General features: G+C 34.6%; 1 long non-coding RNA gene across 1 annotated transcript; it reads left to right on the plus strand.

Moving 5' to 3' along the window:
- The first annotated feature begins 1,114 nt into the window (after positions 1-1,114).
- On the plus strand, positions 1,115-4,315 carry LOC102152797. The gene is made up of 5 exons (XR_005376036.1): positions 1,115-1,192; positions 2,048-2,222; positions 2,589-2,654; positions 3,312-3,483; positions 4,064-4,315. It is a non-coding gene; the product is annotated as an uncharacterized LOC102152797 (long non-coding RNA).
- The last annotated feature ends 13,578 nt before the right edge of the window (positions 4,316-17,893 follow it).

Genomic DNA, 17,893 nt, shown 5'->3' on the forward strand with positions numbered 1-17,893 from the left:
GGATGCTATATATTTTGGATGCTTCATATATTTTGGATCCTGTGTCTCTAGCAGTTTTTTTTAAAGATTTTATTTATCTATTCATGGGAGACACAGAGAGAGAGAGAGAGGCAGAGACACAGGCAGAGGGAGAAACAGGTTCCATGCAGGGAGCCCGACGTGGAACTCGATCCCAGGTCTCCAGGATCACACCCTAGGCTGAAGATTGCGCTAAACTTCTGAGCCACCTGGGCTGCCCTGTCTTTTAGTTTTGTTGATAGTTTGCTGTGAAGGAGATTATATTTTGATATAGTCTCTATGGTTTATTTTAACTTTTGTTTCCCTTGCTACAGGAGCTATATGTGAAAAAAAAAAAAATGTTGCTAGAGCTGAAGGAAGAGAAATTCCTGCCTGTGCTCTCTTCCAGGATTTTTATGGTTGCAGGTTTCACATTTAGGTCTTTAATCCATTTGGAGTCTATTTTTATGTATGGTGTAAAAAAATGGTCCAGTTTCATTCTTTTGCATGTAGGTATCCAGTGATCCCAACACCATTTGTTAAAGAGATTGTCTTTTCCCCGTTGCATATTTTTGCCTCCTTCATCAAAGATTAATGGGCCAAAGTTTTCTTCTGGGGTCTCTATTCTGTTCCATTCATCTGTATGTCTATTTTGTGCATCGGTTTTGATTAGTATAGCTTTGTACTATATCTTAAAATCTAGGATTGTGATGTGTCCAGCTTTACTTTTCTTTTTCAAGATTGCTTTGGCTATTCAAATTCTTTTGTGGTTCCATACACATTTTAGGATTATTTGTTCTAGTTTTGTGAAAAAAGGCTGTATTGGTATTTTGATCAAGATTACATTAAATCTAAAGATGGTTATAGGAGTCTATAACAATTGCTAAATGTCGATAGAATGGACATTTTAACAATATTGTTCTTCCAATCCATGAGTGTGGACTATCTTTCCACTTGTTTCTGTCATCTTCAGGTTTATTTATCAATGTTTTATGTTTTCAAAGTACAAATCTTTCACCTCCTTGGTTAAGTTTATTCCTAGGTATTTTATTATTTTTGGTACAATTATAAATGAGATTTTTTTTCTTTTTCAAAAAAGTGATTTTCATGTTTTTTTAGGTAATCTCCATATGCAAGGTGTGGCTCAAACTCACAACTCAAGATCAAGAGTTTCATATTCTCCTGACTGAGCCAGGTAAGCATCCTGGAATTGTTTTCTTAATTTCTCTATTACTTCATTGTTAGTGTATATAAATGCAATAGACCTCTATACGTTGACTCTGTGTCCTGAGACGTCACTGAATTCATTTATCAGCAATAGTAGTTTTTTGGTGGACTCCTTAGGGTTTTATATATATATATAGTATCATGTCATCTGCAAATACTGAAAGTTTTACTTCTTCCTTATCAATTTGGATACCAATTATTTCTTTTTGTTGTCTGATTGCGATTGTTAAAACTTCTAGTACTATGCTGAATAAAAGTGGTGAGAGTGGGCATCCTTTCAGTTTTTCATTATTGAGCATAATGTTAACTATGGGTTTTTCATATTATGTTGAGTGATGTATGTTCCCTCTAAACCTACTTTGCTGCATGTTTTTTTATTATGAATGGGTATTGTATTTGTCAAATGATATTTCTGCATCTATTGAAATGTGCATATGGTTTTTAACCTTTTTTATTAATGTGATATATCACATTGATTGACTTATATTGACAAATATTTCAAATCATCCTTGCATGCCAGGAATAAATCACACCTGATTCTTGTGAATGATTTTTTAATGTTTTTTTGGATTCAGCTTGTTAATATTTTTGTCAGGATTTTTAATTTTTTTAATTTGAGATTTTTCTTGCTTCTTGAAGTAGCCCTATATTACTATAAACTTTCTTCTTAGAATAGCTTCTAGGGCATCCCAAATATTTTAGATTATTTTGTTTTTATTTTCATTTGTCTCCTTGCATTTTTTTATGTCCTCTTTGATTTCTTGGTTGACTATTGTTTAGTTGGGTGTATTATTTAATCTCCACTTATTTGTATTCTTTCCAGATTTTTTCTTGTGGGTGATTTCTAGTGCTCAGAAAAGATGCATAGTATGACTCCTACCATATTGATATAGCCTCCTCTCTATGATTAACTGTGGGAAGTCTGTCCTACTGTCTTCAGTTTGTCTTCTGGGTTATGTACACTGATTTGGTTTTATCAAGTTGTATCCATGGATGAGGTAAGCCCAAGATCCTCCTACTCTACCATCTTCCCCAGAAGTCCTCCAATGCCTAAGAATTTCTGATTAAATATCAGACATTGTTTACTCTTGTAAAGAGTTTTTGGCATTTCTCTCAGTATTCGTATGTTTAGTTTTTGTACACTATCAACTTACTTACTCAGTTTGATATTTCAGTAATAATTTAGGGGCCAGTAATAATTTAGTATAAAGTTAATTTTTTCCCACTATTAAGACTAGACATTTCTAAAGTACTCTAATTGATGATCAATGAAGTCTAAATATTTCAAAGCTTTCTGAGAACAGATACTAGTCCTCATCCTATCCAGTCTGAGTACTATGTTTTTATATGGTTCTTTTCTTCAGGTACTAGAAGAGTCCTTGCATGCATGAGCTAATCAGAACTCAAATGAACATTGAAAGGGACCATCTGTAAGTCTTAGTATTGACTCTCTGTGCAACTTTTCCTCGATGGTACTCTATACTGCACACACTATCTGTCTGACTTCCTGAAACTCCCAGTTTGGGTTCCTCAACTTGAAGAAACCTGTAGGTTTAGCCTGAATTTTGTTTTCCTAAACCATAGCTTGAAAACCTTCTCCAGGTAGCAAGTTGGGGAAAAGCATAAGGCTTACCTCATTTGCTTCCTACCTTTCAGGGATTGTCATTTTTCATAACCTGCTATTCTGTAACTTATCACTGTACATATGCTTTCTCAGGCATTTTAGTTGTTTTAGGCAGCAAAGTAAATCCAGACCATGTTATTCTATCTTGAACAAAATATGAGTCTCAGTGGTTTTTTTTTAACTTTGTATTATGGAATAAAATAAAAATTATTCGAAAACATTTAAAATCTATTTATAATATTTTACTGTGTGGATGCAGCATAGTTGTAAAAATTTTCCAATACAAATAATCTATGGACTTTCTTTTTGCTCTTTTTTGGCATAGAATTGTGTATCTAGATTGTTTTCATAGAAATAGAGTAACTAAGTCCAAAAAATTGAACATTGTATTAGTTTCCTATGGCTGCTTTAACAAAGTACCACAAACTGCATGGCTTAAATAATATATTTTATCATTTCACAGTTCTAGATGCTGGAATTCTGAAATCAAGGTTTCAGCAAGATTGGTTCTTTCCGAGAGATATGAAGGAAAATCTTTTCCATGAGTCTCTTCTAGCTTCTAGTGATTTGCTGACAATCTTTGGTATACTTTGTTTGATTTCTGTCTTCTGACCTTCATATGGCATCTTCCCTAGGTAAGTGCTTGTGTCCAAGTTTCCCCTTTTATAAAGACATCAGTCATATTGACCTAAGGGTCCATCATACTCCATATGATTTTATCTTAACTAATTATCTCTGCAACAATTCTACTTTTAAGTAAGTTCACTTTCTGAAGAACAAGAAATTAGGGTTTCAACATAGGTATTTTGGTAGGACACAATTCAAACCATAAAAAAGACATATTTAAACCCTATTATATTACTTCCAAATTGATTCTAGAAGGGTTATAACAACAAATTATATATTAAATATACTTTTTTTGCACAAGAATTTAAGCAACTTGCAAAAAAATTGAAGAATTGAGAAAAGTAATTTTCACCATGTAAAGTATTGTAAATCAGCAGTGTATTGCTATATAGGTTCATTCTTCTATAAGTATTTTATAAGCTTCAGAAAATATTATAGCACTTTGCCACTCCCCTTCTTTGAACTCTTTAGCCTCCCTGTGGTTCCACTCTAAATTAGAAGTGTTTTCAATTGTCTATTGACGTCTCTTTCAAGTGAACTTTCTTTAGCTTATTTAATTTGTCTCTTTTTTTCAACTTGTTTTTACAGGTAAATGTTGAAAAAGAATGTGTGCCTGTCCTGAAAGAAAATGAACTCTATCAGCAAATATAGTGTGGCTTTCCTAAATTGAATTGAACTAGATCAGCAAGTGTTATTTTTAAGAGTATTTGTCCTAATGTCCGTGAAATATTAGCAAACAATGGAAGTTAGATTAATTCCAACAACTGCATATTCACCGAATACCCCCCACTCTCATTTCTGTAGGTGTACAGGGTTCAAGTAAACCTGAACTGAAATTTAGAATACCTGAATTTCCACAATTTTCTGGTGAAATGAGTAGTCAAGAATTGATTTGCATGAAGCTTGAAACTGATATGAATGAAAGTATCAGTCCTGGTACTGGTGGTGAGAAGATAAGGAGTGAGGATGACAAAATGATAATTTTCTCAGATATGGTCTTCCCACATCCTCTTTCACTTCAACCCTTACAATAAATTGTCAGTGTATTAATGCTAATGTTATCCGATTACTAAGACTAAGGAAAATAGGATTACCAAAATAACCAAAAATAATTCAGATTATTCATTTAACAATATTTAATAACTACTCTATACCCCAGACTGTGCTAAGTATTAAATATACGGTGGTAAAAAAAAAAAAGAGTCTGGGTTTCCCTGAATCTTAAAATCTAGTCAAGAGAGAAACAGTAGGAAAAAAGAAAAAAAAAAAAAAAGACTTAGATATACTAATTACTAATGAAAATAATAATGATTTATATAAAAACAGAAGCAACTTAATTCAGATTGGAAGATATGGTAAGGGTCACTTCAAGAAGTAAACTTCATGCTAGTATTTGAAGAATGAGTAAGCATTTGCCAGGAATAAGTGGAAGGAAGGATCTTTCAGAGAATAGGAAGGAATAAAGACATTGACTTAAGAAGAAATTTAATGTATTCAAATAATTAAAAGGCAACATGGCTGGAATAGAATGATCAGGACTAATGAGACCATGTTGATGAAAAAGGCCAGGGTATGATAATGTAGGACATTGCTCAGGCATGTTTACAATTTGGGGTTTCATTCTAAACTACTACAATGGCTAGTAATTTTAAAAAGTGTATAAAATAAGTGTAGGACATGGCTAACTTAACTGTTAGAAGAGAATTGGTTGATGACAAAAGAGGAAACAGTAAGTCAAAGCAAGAGAGTGGTGGCAATTGGTATCACACAGAGTATATAGATAACATATATACTTTTGAAGAAGCACTGGAATCATCAGGGAAAAGAAGAGCCATTTTTTATTTGATGCAACAAGTGAAGAGAGGCAAAGAGAAATTTCAGAGATCCTCTAGTTCTCAGGCTCAAGGCACTAGGTTGTTTGATGCTAATTACCTATGATAAAGGAACCAGTGTAAGGTGAAGATTGACTCAAAGATGGAGAGTTCAGTTTTAGATATGTTAAGGAACTGAAGTTGCCTGTTTGATATTCATGAGATGTCGAGGAGAAAGTGACTAAAGGTCTAGAGATTCTAAGAGTGGCTTGAAATGGGAGCACAAATTTGAGAGTCGCCACCACAGAAATGTTATTGAAGACCAAGGAGACAGATAGGATCACCTAGTGAGAAAATCTAGTACAAAAACTGAAGACAGTCCAAGGCCAACCTCTGTAGAACTCCAAAATTTAATGAATGTATGGAGCACGAAGAAACTGCAGAGGAGCATTTCAGAGGTCAGAAGACAATAGTTAAGAAAATGTGGTGTCTAGACAACAAGAAAAAAGAGATATAGTGTGCTAATGGCTAAAAGGCCATTGCATTTTGGTACACAGAGGCTTCTGTGGCTTTAGAAAGAGCTGTATTTTTGAAAAGTAGGGGGAGAATCCCTAATGATATGAATTAAGAAGGGAAAAGTAAGTAGGAAGGTAGAAACAGTATAGCAGATGATGCTTATGAGACTCTGTGTTATACAGGGAAGAAACAAAAAAGTAGAGCAGGTATATATATACAATGGAATACTACTCAGTGACCAAAAGAAAGAAATCTTGCCATTTACAACAATATGGATGGAACTAGAGCGTATTATGCTAAGTGAAATAAGTCAATCAGAGAAAGATAATTATCATACGGTCTCACTCATATGTGGAATTTAAGAAACAAAACAGAAGATCATAAGGGAAGAGAAGAACAAATAAAACAAGACAAAATCAGAGAGAGAGAGACAAACGGTAAGAGACTCTTAATCATAGAAAACAAATTGAGGGTCACTGGAGGGGAGGAGGGGAAGGAGAAGAGGTAATTGGGTGATGGACATTAAGGAGGGCATGTGATGTAACGAGCCCTGGGTGTTATATACAGCTGATGAATCACTGATCTCTACCTCTGAAACTAATAAAAAATAAATAAAAATAAAAGATGCTTGGAAAAAAATAAAATAAAGCAATAATAGATAAAGAGATGATTAAGTTAAAATGAGCCCATTTGGGTAGTTGCTACTCCAAACTGACCAGAATCCTTTTAAGAATGGGAAGTTTGGACACAGAGAGACACCAGGGATATACACAGAGGAAAGATCATGTGGGGACACAGGAGGGAAGTGGCTGTCTACAAGTCAAGCAGGAAGGCCTCAGAAGAAACCAAACCTGCTGATAGCTTGTTCCTGATCTTGGACTTCTAACCTCCAGAAATGACACAATAAATCTCTGTTGCTTAGGGGAAAAAAAGGCAGAGCAGACCAGAAAGGATATGGAATCAAGGAAAGTTTTGGTTTTGTCTTTTTAAAAAGATATGAATTATCAGAGCTGATTTATAAGTTGTTAGGGAAGATCCTATTGATGAAATAGACTGAATATGCAAGTGGAGAAGAAATGCCCAAAAAGTGAAAGTCAGAAATTAAGAGGTACTGGTATTTGCCAGGAGTGGTACTTTCCTTTTGCTTTAATAAAAAAGAGGAAAAGACTCAGATGGTCCCAGCAAATGGAAACTTGGTAAAGCTGGATGAGGTAATACAGAAAAGAATGAAAGCCAAAGATCTTCTAACATTTTTTAGCAAATGTGATATGATCTCAATAATTACAAAATATTTAAAAATAAACCATTATTTGCATAATTTATATATATGCACATTCTAGTTTTTATAAAAATAAACAACAAATACCATTAAATATACAATTAATTGGGCAAGGGAATTGTTCTCTTTGACATGTTGTCTTATAAAGTAGATCTTGTATTATGCGTCTAAATAACTTAATTTTTTTTATTTGAGAGAGAAAACCTGAGCAGGGGAGGGGCAGAGGGAGAGGGAGAAGCAGACACCCCACTGAACAGGGAGCCTGACCCAGGGCTTGATCCCAAGACCCTGGGATCATGACCTGAGCCCAAGGACTTCCTGAGCCACCCAGTCGCCCCCTAAATGCCTTAAATTTTAAGGACAGAAATAAAAGCCCAATTTATGTGAATGTCTGAGAGTACATTTGATGAAATATGCTGCTAGGAACCATCAAAAGTTGAAGGGCTTATGGCTCTAATATAAAGCCAGCTTTATTCCATCTGTAGAAATCTGGTAAATATGCAATAAAATATAATAGTCCCAATAAAAGACGTTATTTTCCATTGTTTTCCTCCCCCACAATCTTATATTTGCAGAGGATTTTTGTTTGGTCTTCTCTGTTTAGAAAAATACATTGGCAAGGAGCTATTACATAATATTTGCTTACCTTGACAAGTCAGAAAGAAGTAACTTCTTCCTACCTTGTTTACTTTAAACATTTATTCTCACTTTTTTCTTTTCATCTTTAGATTTTGACTGAAAAAAAAATCAGTTTTAGTTCCATTAAGAACCAAATGACTCATTAGGCTTAGTTGCTATAATAGATTTCCCTCCCCCCCTTCTCTCCCTCCCTCTTTCCCTTCCTTTCGTCTTTGTTTTTTCCTTCATTTCTTTTCTTTTCTTTTTTTTTTGACCTACCATCCTGCCTGAAGATTTGAAGGTGAGAAGATGTTTATTCCAAAATATCATTCAGAAAGTTCACATTATTGCAATATTGGCTACCTGAAAGGTGAGCCTGAATATCTTTCAAGGCCACGTTTAATTCTCTGATTCAACATCATTCTAAAATGATCAATATCCTCATAAATAAGTTTGGAATCAGGAAGAAGAGAAAACTTGTCAGCAATTAGCATGTGTGGCCCAATTAGCCAAGGTAACTTTGTTACTTTCCAGTTGGATTTACTGTCTGGCATTTGTGCAGGAAGTCCATACACTAGCTTTATTTTGGAGTTGCACTTGGAAAGCTGCCCAGGGTAGAAATCTTAATTAGAGATCCTCTGGAATTGGCAATATCAAGAAATGCCAGGATAGTTTTCTGGACAAGAGACCAATAGGGCTTGTACTAAGTACGTTTACTTATTTGGGACTTTTAGTAAAATTGTAAAAATAAGAAACTATTATAGAATTATAGAAAGGAAGACTAGTATTTTCCAACTCAATTAAACCTAAATCAATACCAACTAACACCAAAAAATAATTTCAAAAAGTTATCTTATCTCTTCCCCTATTTTAAACATATTCATTAAACTATATGCTTCTATGTAAATGGCAGCTAAATTCCTAAAATATGTTATCAGTATTCTTAAACATCTTCAGAAGTGATAATCATGCAATCTCCTTTCTTTGCTGCTCCAGAGATTCATAGTTAGGATATTTCTCTACTTATATTTAGCAAAGCATTACATATTGCAACTTAAATTGACTCCTTCTTATTCTGACTTTAATGAGGATTATCCTCCTTAAAAATTATCGCTCATTTTTCAGAATCTCATCAGAACAAATCAAAACCAAGCCAAATTAGAGTAGTCAACATATTTCTATAGAGGTGCAGAGGAGATTTTCTTAATGCTTTTCTCAGCTTTTATAAGAAATGTAACTTAATTGAACTTTCAGTTAACTGTCAACATTGGTAAGGAGGAAATTATTACAACCTTATATGTATTTTATGATTTCTCTGAAATGAAATAATCTCAGACTGTAATATTATTCTTGACAATGAATGACTTGGCATCAGGATTAAATACAGGGATAAATCTACTATTGGGAAGCTAAGACTTCAAGAAGGAAAGGGATTCTTGAGTTAGCTTTTAAAGATTGAGAAAAGTTCAGAAGGCAGAAATTCTGAATGCTATTCTCAGTTCAGGGAACCATGATGTAGGGTCATTGTGAATATCTCTTAAAAATCCTTTAGTTTATGTTGCTCCTGTCTGAGTTACTACTAGATCTTTGTTCTCCTGTTTCTGTTATATTTTCCATGTTCTCAGCATCAGCTTACCTGCTTTTTCCCTTCTGTTTTTCATGGTGCCTGAAATCAAGGAAGTAATTTGGAAAGTTATTGCAGTAGGCATCAGGATTCTCCCATTTGGCAATATCACATGGTTATATGAAAGTATGCATGATGTAATGCAAGTTATTTGCCACCAAAAATAATTCATGCCATAATTTCTCTTAAAAAAAGGGAAAAATGAAAGAGATATAGAACTTCTTGTCATGAGGGCAGGAAGACTTGCATTAAGCATGTTACCAAACATCTTCATAAATCTTTTGTTTTTATTCAAGTGTAATTAACATATAGTGTTATATTAATTTCAGTTGTACAATATTGTAACTCAACAATTCTATACATTTCTCAGTGCTCATCAAAATAGGTGTACTCTCAATCTCCTTTATCTATTTCACCCATCCCTCTACCTACCCCTTCTGGAAACAACCAATTTGTTGTCTATATTTAAGAGTCTACTTTTCTGTTTCTCTTTTTTTGTTTGTTCATTTGTTTTGTTTCTTAAGTTTTACATATGAATTGAATCATGGCATTTTTCTCTGGCTGGCATATTTCACTTAGCATTATACCTCTAGGTCCATTCATGCTGTTGCAATTGGCAAGATTTTGCTCTTTTTTTACAAGTGAGTAATATTCCATTTTATGTACCTACCACATATTCTTTATCCATTCATTTCAAATGTCATCTTTCTGGTAAGATAGGATTTCTATCAGTAAAGTTAAGTAATACTAGGTAGAATGTGTGAGCAAAGAAGAAAATAACTTTTATAGAAAAATAATTAAATGTTTATATATAATTTGTTATTTATATGTATATAATTATATATTATATAAATGGCTACATATACACACACAAAAAGACTGTATATGATGTGTATACACAAGTATGAATATTTCAAATGATATCCTAAACAATTATTATTATAATTTCCTTTTTCAGAACACAACTTTCTTTTTGTTAAACACAAAAACAGAATGTTCTTTTTCACTCTAAGCAGAAAGTATTTTGCAACTTCACAGGAGAGAGTCTTAGGAACGATGAAACAAATCTAAATCCATCGCATATGATAGGATTGTCAACCAGATGACTTTTGGCCATTTATGTCATGTTGTAAATGAAACAGCTGCTTGACTGACTCTCTGAGATGAAAACCAGCTGTGTAATGGTTGGTTACTCATTGCATTTTAATTATTGCTTGCTATCCATAAGAGAGGATTAAAATTGTTATAAATGTTTACTAATTAACTAAAAAATATGGAAAGTATTTTATACTTGGAAACATTTTTGACTGAGTGCATGTTGATATCAGAGGGAAAAAACTCTCATACAACAATGTCCTCAGGCTATTGTCTAATAAAACTTCAATTAACAATGTGAACTTGATCTGTATTAGTATTAAAAAGATAACTCTGAGTTAAAATTACAGCATTTTTTTTCATTTCTAATATATTTTGTTTACAAAGTAAAGACATCTGATTCACAACATCTCAGCAGAAAATGCTCAAAGTGTTTAAACCATTTCACTGAGGAGGTAAAATTAGGCTTATGTGCAAAAGGAGCAACTCAACTGAAATTTTAAGAGCTTGATATGCATATTAAAGGCAGTGATAAATTATATTGTGGATGTTTTTGCATTCCAGAAACTGAGGAACAGCCCAGATCTATTTTTATCTATCAGGACTATTGTATAGCAATTTGATAGTTCCAAACAATTAGCCAGTATATATTTTTGAAAGATATTTTCTCTCTTTTATTTTTCAAACTGTGAAATGACTCAAAGAAAACTTTTGCTAAGAAAACAAACTGAGTGTAAAAAGAATGAATTAAAGTTCAAGAAATCTGAATATACCCTTCTCTCTCTGACTTTGCTGTGGCTATATGGAAAAGCCTTTCCATTTGCATTTAGATGTGATTTCCCCAGTGAAAAGCCAGATATGCTCTGTCCTAGTTTGGAGAAATGATTTGGGTCTTTAGGTCTGACTTAATTTATGTAGAATGAAAAAGCCTTTTCCTGAGTAGAAATATCAGTAAAGTTAAATTCTTAGTGTTTTGTGTTTGTTTTTATTTTCATTATTTCTATAGTATTTTTATATTTACATTACTATACAACTTCTTCAACGTGAAAAGGCCCTAAAATTGTCCTTCCATTGTTTACGTAATCTATGTAAAATCAACTGTGGATATGTATGTGTGGATGGCCAGAAGGGAGGGATACAAGTTGTTTTAATTTTGCTTTGCTTCATTGAATCATAGAAAATTGGGACCAAAAAGGATATTAATAATGATATAGTTCACTCTCATATATTACAAGTGAGAAAATACACTCAGCAGATTTGATTGGCTTATCCAAGGAGATGCATAAAGTTAGTGAGCAGGTGACAATAGATGAGAATGTATTCTATGGGTTTTCCACTATCCTACAACATCATTCTCCTGAAAGAGTTCTTTGGTGAAAAAAGTCTCTCTTGGTTCCAACATGACCAAATTATTTTACTGGTGCTTTCAAATCCTATGAAAGTTCTGATACATGACTATTTGGACACTCTTTCTACAAAGTTTTGTTTCGTGATAAGACAGTGGCCACCAGACATCAGCCCAAAGGCAGTTGAAACAATGGCTCTCATAATTCTCAGAATGTTGCCTCAGAAAGCCACTGGTTCAGATAGGAGTCTATAAATAATTAGAATACAAAGTCACAACTTTGAGGAGTGAGAATTTCACTTATATTCAGAAAGCTTTTCTCACAAAGAACAAAACTTGCTGGCATGTGAAGGGTGGACTTTGGTGTAGGCTAAATTTTAAATTGCCATTGATGGATTAGATGTTTAATTCTGTGAGATTTTAATAAATTATCTCAATATTATATATGATCATTCAATAGACATGACCAATATTTTAAACACTAAGCACAAAATTGGGGGGGGGGGGGCGAATGTGACCAAAAAAGTATTTCAGTTATATACTGTTTGTTTGTTTTTTTTAAGATTTTATATATTTATTCATGAGAGACACAGAGAAAGAAAGAGGCAGAGACATAGGTAGAGGGAGAAATAGGCTCCATGCAGGGAGCCCGATGTGGGACTCAATCCTGAGACTCCAGGATCATGCCCTGAGCTGAAGGCAGACGCTTAACTGCTGAGCCACCCAGGCGTCCCTATATACTAAGTTTAATATTGATTTTTGCTAGGGGCAAAGTGAAAGAGTTTGCAAAGCAATTCCATATTGAGGGTTCTCCTACCAACATGATCAGAAATTTACACAACTGGACATTTTTCTAAGCATCTATTGCCATGAAGCAATTGTCAAGGCACATTGCAGATGACATCCCAGGCTGGAAATATCCAGGGGCAGGTTCTTCTGCCTAAACGCAGGCTGTGGGTTCTAAAAATATGGCTTGGGATTGAGCCATGGTCAAAATAAAAGCAGTATTGGGGTGCCTGAATGGTACAGTTAGTTAACCAACCAACTATTGGTTTCAACTCAGGTTGAGATCTAGGGGTCATGGGATCGAGCCCCTCATGGGGCTCCATACTCAGCACAGAGCTGGCTTCAGACTCTGCCCCTCTCCTCCTACTTCCTGTGCTTGCTATCTTTCTCTAAAGTAAATAAATCTTTAAAATAAAAAAATAAAGCAGTATTATCCATAATGTCAAATGTGGCCTCGCTTCAAGTCTATCTTAACAATATTTGAAAGGAAAAAGGAGGTAGAATCGAAGCCAGAAAAACTAGTTATTATCATCAATCATATTTTATGCTGCCATCCAGTTAAATGAGACTTATGATCCAAAGACTAAGTTTATTTCTTCTTAGGTCCACATTTGCATACGAAACTTTGGGTCAGCTTCATTTGTATATACATGAATAGGCATATATATGCTGCAGAAAATAGCTCTTTGAAAATAATATAACTTTAAAACATTCTCAAAAGTCATCATTTAGGGATCGCTGGGTGGCTGAGTGGTTTAGCACCTGCCTTTGGCCCAGGGAGTGATCCTGGATTCCCAGGATCGATTCCCACATCAGGCTCCCTGCCTTGAGCCTGCTTCTCCGTCTGCCTGTGTCTTTGCCTCTCTCTCTCTCTCTCTCTGTCTCTCATGAATAAATAAATAAAATATTTTTTAAGTCATCATTTAGCGTGAAATAATAGCATGAAAAAAGGAAACAATCTTCCTTATTTTATAGCATACAGAAAAATCAATTCAAAATGGATTAAAGACAAACATTAGAAATGAAATGGTAAAACTCCTAGAAGAAAACATAGAGGAAAACCTCCTTGACATCAGTCTTGGCAAAAATTTTTCAAAATTGACACCAAAAGCACAGACAACAAAACAAAAATAAGCAAGGAGAACTATATCAACTAAGGTTTTGCACAGCTAGGGAAATAATCAATAATATGAAAAGGCTATCTATGGAATGTGAAAAAAATATTTTGTAAACCATATATCTGATAAGTGTTAATATGCAAAATATATAAAGAAGTCATACAGCTCAACAGGAAAAAAATGAATAACTTAAAAAATGGGCAAAGGACCTGAATAGACTTTTATCCAAAGACATGCAAATGGCCAATAGGTGTATGAAAAGAAGCTCAACATTACTAACCACCAGGAAAATGCAAATCAATACCACAATGAGATACCACCTGACATCTGTTAGAATAGTGCAGGATGCTATTTGAATGCTATTACCAAAAAATGAAAAAACAAGTGCTGGCAAGGATATGTAGTAAAGGGAACCTTTGTGCATAGTTGGTGGGAATGTAAACTAGTGCAGCCATTGTGGAAAACAGTATGAAAATTCCTCAAAAAATTTAAAATGGAACTACCATATGATCCAGCAATTCTTCCTCTTGTATATAACCAAAAGAAACTAAATCATTATCTTGAAGAGATAACTGCACTCCCAAGTTCATTGCAACATTATTCACAGTAACCAAGACATGGAAACAACCTAGCTATCTATCAACAGTAGATCAAGACAATATTTTATATATAAATATAAAATTCAGCTGTGAGAAAGAAGGGGGTCCTGTCATTTGCCACAACTTGGATGAAACTGGAAGACATTATGCTATGTGAAATAAACCAGACAAAGAATGACAAATATTGCATGAATATTTGTTATGTGGAATATATATTTTTTAAAAAGCCAAACTCACAGTGACAGAGAGTAGAATGGTGGTTACCAGAGGCTGGGGAGTGAGGGAAATGGGGAGATATTGATCAATTTCAGTTATAAGACAAATAAATTCTGGAGACCCAATGTACAGCTTGGTGACTATAATTAAAAATAATGTATACTTGAAATTTGCTAAGCTCTCAATGTTCTCACTACAAAAAATAAGTCACTAGGAGGTGATAGATCTGTTAATGAGTTTGTGGCAATCATTTCACAATATATGTATATATCAAAATGTCACATTATATACCTTAAATATATATATTCACCAAAAAATTTTAAAAATAAATACAAAATTTTGAAAATAATTTAAATTTCAAAAGTCAGATCCAAAAATTATTAGCAAGTATTGGGCAATGTATTTAAATTCTTTTTCTCATCTGAAAATGAGGATATCTACCTCATAGGAATATACAATCCCTTCCCCCTGAGTATGGTTAGACCTAGCAATTCACTTCTACCAGAACATAGCAAATGTAATGGGATATTACATCAGATATTAAAGTACAAGACTGTGAGCTCCACCTTGCTTATTCTCTCATTCTCTTAACTTTCTCTGAGGAAAGCCAGCTACCGTGTTGTTGGCTGTCCTATGGAGAAGCCCGTGTGGCAAGGAGCTGAGGGAAGCCTATATCCAATTGCCAGAAACAATTGATATCATTCTAATAACTCACAAGAGACAAGATCCAGCCACACAAGTATGTTTGGAGATTTGAGACTGCAGCCACATATGACACCTTGATTGCCTCCTTATGAAAGACCATGAGCCACCACATGACCCAGCTAGCCAGACCCAGATTCACACCCACAGAAACTGTGGAATAATAAACGTTGTTTTGAGCCATTATGTTTGGGGTGATTTATTACACAGCAATAGATATCTAACACAATAAAGTTATATTTAGAGTTGTTGAAATATAGGTCTGGGGCTCGGAGAAACCACTGAAATTAGAAGGCATTAAGAAATAGATTTTACCTTTAATTTGGATGCTATTACTTGATAATTGAGTAGAAAAGATGGTAAGACAAACTTTTGGAGATTACCAATATTTGAGAAAAATAAGATCCATCAGAGGAAAATAAATCCATAGTAGAGGCCAAAAGGAATGTAAAGTTGAGGTTAGAATTAGGAAAGAGTGTACCATGGATGCTCAGTGAGGAGAAGGTTTCAAGGTGGAAGTTAATACCAAAGTTAATTAACACTGGCACACAAGGACAACGGGTAATATTTGTTAAAACTCACCATAAGACAGGCACTTATAGGTGTTTTGCAAGTACTGACTTATTTTGATCCTTATAATATTAGAACACAATCATTCTCATTTTACAGATAAGAAAGATGCTCCAAGGAAGGAAATATCTTGCCCAAAGTCATATAGCTAGCATGAGGAAGCATCAGGATTCAAATCCAGATCTATCTAGCTCCCTTACTTTTTCCACTAAGATATAATGACTCTTAGATTACACAAGATGGTTTATAAAGCTCTCTTATATAATAAACCTACTAAGACTGATATAAAATCTCTGTGAAATAGTTAGGAAGGTCTTCTTTAACCATTGGATTGTGCTCAGGCACATTTCATGTTCCTCAAGGAAACAAGTTCTCCCAGAACCTTGCACATACTAGAAAAGCTAATCTTCCCTTTTGATTTTGTGTCTTCTAGACACCATTTAAGTATCATCTTCTCCACCAAGATTAACCTCCTAGCAGATGGATGGTGATTGGAAGCTCGGTTGCATACTTCCATATTAGCACTTCCTATGCTCTATTTTAATTGTTGGTTTACATTTCTGTGTCCTCCATTATAGGTTGTGGCTATATTTTGTCATAATTTCCATATGCCTAGTTTATAATAGGCAACAGATATTTATCAGAAATAGACTGAATGGATAAGTGAATGGAAGGGCACTAGTTAAATCCTGAAGACTGAGTAAAATGAGAAAGGAAAAGGAATGACAATCAGAAGCAAGAACATGTATGAAAGTCTGAAAGCATAAAAGAACATGGGGTATACAGAAGAGAAAATACTTCCATATGGAAATTTAATGCTCACTTCATCACATATGTAGAAAACTCAGAACCATATGGTTATGGGATTCTCTAGGAAGTGGCAGGCATAGAGGTAGGAAAGCTAAAGATTATAGCAGACACTGTTGGATGCTTCCTAGTAGCCATTCTTCCCTTTCTCTTTCTGATAAAAGTGAATTCAGGAGTTCACCAGCATCTAATCATGTGCTTCAGGAACCGCTTATTCCCAGGCTTACAAAGGAAGGGGTAGGAGGTCCTAAGGCAATCCATATGCATATATCCCCCTGCTTTGGTTGATATGAACTATGTGAATGTGATGCAACATACCCAACCATGTTCTTATGACAAGCAGAAACTTCATTCATTTGTATTGATTGGTAACTACCCACTAATTAGAAGAATATCAAGCTATCATGATTACCACTTGGTAATGAGTATCATCTGTTAAGCAGACTCTGTGCCAAGCACTATAACAAGTGCTTTATATGCCCCATGTATGAAAGAGCCCTATGAGTAATGTCTTTACTGGGGTAAGGAGTCAGGACAATATCTAGACAACTTACTTCAATTGTTATTAGCTAACCTATTTTGTTCAATGGGATCATGCACCCTTTGACCCTATTGAGAAGAAAAGGAAAAGATCTATTACATACAGTGAGTTAAAAATGAGAGTGGGAGTGTAATAAACAGCCACTTTGCCCAACTCAACACTGGTCACAAGGAGTAAGATTTCTTATGACCAGGTATTCTTCCCCAGGTAAATATGGTATTGCTTTTAAGGACCTAGCATGGCAGAAGGCTTGACTGTTGCAGGACTTCCATCTCCATCACATGTTAATGCTTATGGCTAACCCACCAGAATAGAGGTGAATCTCAGAGCATGATCTATGAATGCAAGACCCTCTTCCCGACCAGGACCCACAGCAGTTTTCTTTCAGCTCCTGCCCACAACAAGGCAAGCACCTCACAGGTCCCTCTCCCTGAAAGCTATTTCATCTGAAGTAAGGGGTTCATTGATTGACTGGACTACAATCTAAGTACCAGGACCTGCTTGCACTTTCCAAGCCAGCAAGACTGTTCTCACCTTATTCCTTTGCACTCCATTCTCTCTGGCCAGGTGGCTCTTCCTCAAGATAGTCACATGACTCATTTCTTCATTTCTTTTAATTTACCTAAAATTTACACTCTCAAGTACATCCTAGTGATCCTGTCAGTCTATCACCTTAACCAAATTATTTTTAATAATACAACTTGCTGTTATTTGACATTATATTTTTATTTTGGATTGCCCCAAGTAGGATATAAATCTCTTAAGGGCCAGACTTTGTCATTTTGTTTATT

Source organism: Canis lupus, chromosome 22 (assembly GCF_011100685.1).
Source record: "Canis lupus familiaris isolate Mischka breed German Shepherd chromosome 22, alternate assembly UU_Cfam_GSD_1.0, whole genome shotgun sequence".
In the NCBI taxonomy this organism is placed as follows: Eukaryota; Metazoa; Chordata; class Mammalia; order Carnivora; family Canidae; genus Canis; species Canis lupus.